This window comes from Nannobrachium achirus (assembly GCF_963921795.1).
Source record: "Nannobrachium achirus genome assembly, chromosome: 7".
Classification (NCBI taxonomy): domain Eukaryota; kingdom Metazoa; phylum Chordata; class Actinopteri; order Myctophiformes; family Myctophidae; genus Nannobrachium; species Nannobrachium achirus.
In genome coordinates, this window is record NC_137816.1 from 55,218,613 (window position 1) to 55,223,878 (window position 5,266).

Genomic DNA, 5,266 nt, shown 5'->3' on the forward strand with positions numbered 1-5,266 from the left:
GGCTGTGTTTTAACAGGTTTCTAAGGTTTCTTTTTTACCTAATTGCAAACACAATATAAACAAAAACGGGTGCGTTTAGTTTTTCTAGACACTATGCCACATATGTCTACATGATTTATTTACTTATTTTGCAACAGCTTCGGTGTAAAATACATTTAGGCTACTTATTTGAGTAGGCCTACTGACTGCACTTTTAAATTGGGTCGAGTTAGCTTGCTTGAGAGAGAAGGAGCCGTTCGTCACCAAATTCGACACCAGAGCTAAATAACAGATCTATAGACTAACACTTTTTTGCTCCTTGGAAAGTCGCTGCCGTTTGGAAGCTTGCAATGACTTTTATGAGGTTTTTCACCCCCCTGGTGGCCAGGGGGTGCAGGTGCACCTTTTGCACCCCTTATAAAATAGCCTATGGTTGTGAGCTTGTAGATCTGCTATTTTCAAAAGACTTTCACAAAATTTAGACAGGACATTCTTCATAACTAGTTCTTCAAGTACATCTTGATGCCAATATTTTTCTACTTTTACTCAAGTACAGTTTGAGTTCCGGACTTTTACTTGTAACAGAGTAGGCTACTTCTACATTAGAGTATTAATACTTTTACTTAAGCACAACATGTGAGTACTTTTTCCACCACTGTGTACATGTATTAACACAGATGGAATGGAACATTGGTGGCATTTCAAACATGAAAAATAAAATATAGCTGCAAGCAGTGATAACTGGGCCAAGCAATATGCACTATATAAGCCATAGAAACATGGAAGATTGAACTTGAGCGAAAGAAGACCTACCCATTCATTGACTCGTGTCGGGGCAGCCACACTGGTTAGACTGACACAATATGTATAGTCTATATAGTGGCATTCCCAGATATGGGCTTAATGCCATCAGGGATCACCATACTGTATATGGGCATAAAAGTGATTCTGTTAGTGTGGTTCCCCTAACAGGGCATTATCTATACCAGTAAGACTCCCTAATCGGCCTAATCGGCCTAAGCGACCGCAATTAATATATCTATATATTGAACAGGTCAACAATGTGATGTCACAACAATGTGATGTCACAACTGGTCAGCTAAAGACATTGAAGACAGGTTGTGCCGGTTTTCATAGTTAACTGCTACCTACGGTCGCAATTACACCATTACAATATTACAATACAACACTTATTACACATAGCCTATTACACTATTACACTTTTACACCTATTACACCTATTACACTAGGCTATTACATTGTACACTTATTACACTATTATCCTATTACACCTATTATCGAGGTCGCACCAATTCTTAGCCATCTGGCCAGTGATGTATATCGGACTAGTTACCCATATATGGAGACCCCTGCATGATAGTCAACAATGTGATGTCAGAACATGCCCATATATGGGCATTACCAAATATCGGCATTCCCAGATGTGCGCTTAATATTGATGACATCCATATATGGGCATAAAACGGACAAGGACGTAATTAATTTGCAAGTGTGAGTCGTGATGACATCAGGGATCTCCATATATGGGCATAAAAGTCAGAGCGTGATGTCAGAGCTGCAAACCCATTCTGTTAAGAGTGGTTCCCCTGACATCACAGTGACATCAGAGCATGATGTCAGAGCGACAAACCCATAGAACCACAGACAAACCCATAGAACCACAGTGTCAAACGTGACAGAGATACGTGGACAAGATGTGCTGGTTTTCATAGTATACTTGCGACCTGCGGTCGCAATTACACTATTAGACCTTTTACACCATTACACCAAGGGTCTTCAACAGGGGGTCCGGGACCCCTAGGGGGTCCTCAGAGTCACTACAGGGGGTCCTCCAAATCTTTGTGTGATAGAAACCTTTTTTCTCTTTTTTATAATTTAACCACTTGAACTCTAGCGTCCATATTCTGAGAACTTTAGCCAAAAATAGCAGATCTACAAGCTCACAACGCCTCGCGCAGCTATTTTCAGCAAAGAGGTTTGTAGAGGGGAAAAAGAGAAGACCCAGTGCAGAGTGAAAGGTCAAGTTTATTAAGTATTGACGGTTCAAGTGGTTAAATATATGAAAAAACAAATTGACATGAATCCAAAATACACTGATGATTGTGCAGTCAAACAATGGAACTATATGGAATCTACGAAAAGGCTGTGGGGGTCCCTGCTTCATCTCTCTCTCAACTAAGGGGTCCTCGGCCTGAAAACGTTGAAGACCCCCTGCATTACACCATTACACCTATTACACTACTACACAGTACTACACTAGTACCACACTATTTTTACAGTATTCACCTATTACACTATTACACCTACTACACTATTACACTACTACACTACTACACTATTACACTTATTACACTTATTACACTATTACACCTATAACACCTATCACACTTATCACACTTTATGTTAATGAAGACCGCATGTATACATATATGATATAAACAGGGAAAACTACTTTTCAGCTTGACCCAGCTAAGGTGGTCATATTTAGCACTCAGGGGAACCTCAAATCAGGGCCTGAGACTGGAATCGAACCCTTGACCTTCTCTTTAGTAGGCATAATGTATACTCTATGCATTGAGCTACGACAGCCCAGTTTAAATCAACTGAAAAGCATAATAGTCCATTTATAATTCCTGCAGGAGAAACTAGGTTTGATTGAGCTATTTTTAAAGCTGACTGAGACTCATCTACACAGATCATTTTTTCCCCTTTATTTAAAGGGGGCCTGTCACCTAAAGGGTTACTGTCACTTTAAGAATCATCTTAAAAAACAAGTTAATATTTTTATGATGTCATTGTGGGGATGCGCAATTATAAGCCAATCAAATTAATTGTCTGTATAGCCTGACTGTATGACTACTTACTGTACTGGTCAGCTGTTGTTGGGTGGCGAGGAGCTTCAGACTGTTTCAGACTGTTTTCAGAGAAGCTCGTGTCACAGTGTAATCTGCCCCTCAACCCCTTTAGGTGACAGTACCCCTTTAATGAAGCCGGCCCAGAAGGAGATAGATTTGAACGTTTTTTCATATAATTCAAAATGGTGGGAGATGGAGGTCAAGTTCAAGTTCATTGTCACATATATTCACACAAGTAGGCTACAAATACAGTGAAATACTCGCGCTCGGAGCATTCTCAGCCTTAAAGACACAACAAAAGTGTAGACCTGCTACATACCATGTACAGTAGGCTACACAACAAGTCCCAACAGACATAAATATACAATTACATATCCCAATCCCATACCATACAGTGTAACAGTGTACAGCTTAAAAGTGCGCGCAGTGCCTATTGCCTATGTTTCAACCCTTCATTGAGCAACCTGACTGCCTGGGCAAAATAACTATGACTGAAATGGGTGGTGTGCGATTTGATGCTCTGATAACGTTTTTTGGATGGGAGGAGTTTGAACAGTACAGTATGGGCTGAGTGGCTGCTGTCGTTAATGATGTTCTTAGATTTTTGAGCGGTGGTTACACCGTCTCCTATACGTGGCCGTGTGTGTATGCGTGCATGTCTGTCTGTCTGTCTGTATGTAGCCTGCAGTACCTTTTCTGACCACACATGTTAAGGGAGAGTTGCTGTTGTTCAGGCCAGCTGGCCAGCCACACTCACACTCACATTCACACATACACGCACGCACGCACGCACGCACGCACGCACAGACGCACACACGCGCACACACACACACACACACACACACACACACACACACACACACACACACACACACACACACACACACACACACACACACACACACACACACGCAGCCTACACCGCTCAGTTCACACGAGTGTGATTTTTCTTACAGCGTGTGGTATAGATTGTATGGAGATGTGGCAGTTCTGTGCCGATGGTTTTGGCTGCTGTCTTCACAGTCCTCTGAAGCTGTCTACAGTCGTGGGCAGTCAGGTTACCCAACCATACTGTGATACAGCCTGTCAGAACACTTTCTATAGTACAACGATAGAAATTCAAAAGTGCTCAAGCCAACTTTCTTGAGACGCGTAAGAAAGTACAGTTGCTGCTGTGCTTTCTTTAGGATACACTTGGTGTTTAGAGACCATGTGAATGTGTTAGTGATTTGAACTCCAAGGCAAGGAATTTGAAACTGTCAACAATATCAACAGGTGAACCGTTGATGGAAAGGGGACTGTGATTACTGTAACTTTAGACAATGATTTCTTTAGTCTCTTCTTTAGACATTTAGAGAGAGGTTGTTATTCTGGCACCATAGAGTTAGTTTTTCTATTTCCCTCCTATAGGCCCTCTCATCATCGTCGGATATTAATCCAATCACAGTGGTGTCATCTGCAAAGTTGATGATGGTATCATTGCCAATTTCTCAAAAGTCACAGCGTCAACGTTTTTCGGCATGAGGAGACACACATGAGGTTTCATGGCTGTATAGGTCAAACAGGGAATGAGTTATACCTGTTAAAAGTTTGGATTTTCAATTGAGCTATATTTGCTATAGTGCCACCCTTTGGCCAATGCTTGTGAATTTCATTTCTTGGCTGTTTTGCATGACCCTCATACCCTTCATAAAAAGCAACTGCACGGTTCTACCAAAAATATGAAATAAAATATGATATTAGGCTATAATTCAAAATAGCTAGTGGGAGATCAATAGGTCTGAGGTCAAAAGTCAAAACACGAGAGTAAGTAATATGGGTCATGTCATGGGAGCATTTTAAAATACAAGACAAACACATACAAAAACAACACCAACAGCAATACAACCATACAAACCCAAAGATCTACGCACCCACACCCATGCCCTGAGGGAAGTATAGGCTACTACTGTATATAAACAGAAATATATAAACACATACAAAATATATATACTGTATACCAAAGAAACAGTACAAGAAAACAGTGGTTATTAATCCACACTTATGTCAATTGCAGTTAATTCAAGCAAGCCTAATGTAAACCTTAACCTTGACTAACTCTGGCGGTGAAGTAATACCAGAAACAGCTGCCTTTATCTGCTACTTGAAAAAAGAGATAGACATAAGTCGAGATAAGACCTCTCAACAAGTGTGCTTCAGCGAGGGACAACGTGAACGAGAGACACACAGGAATGAGGAAGTACTCATATAGTCCAGAGGTACATTGCATCAAGTTATCTTTTATGTGTCACAGTCTTGAATCAAACAGAGGGAACGGGAGGGAGGGATAGAAAGAAAATACACGTGGGCGGGGGGGTATGTCTGGTAGAGAGGGCAATAGCGAGTGAGAGAGAAACTGACAGCCAGTAACA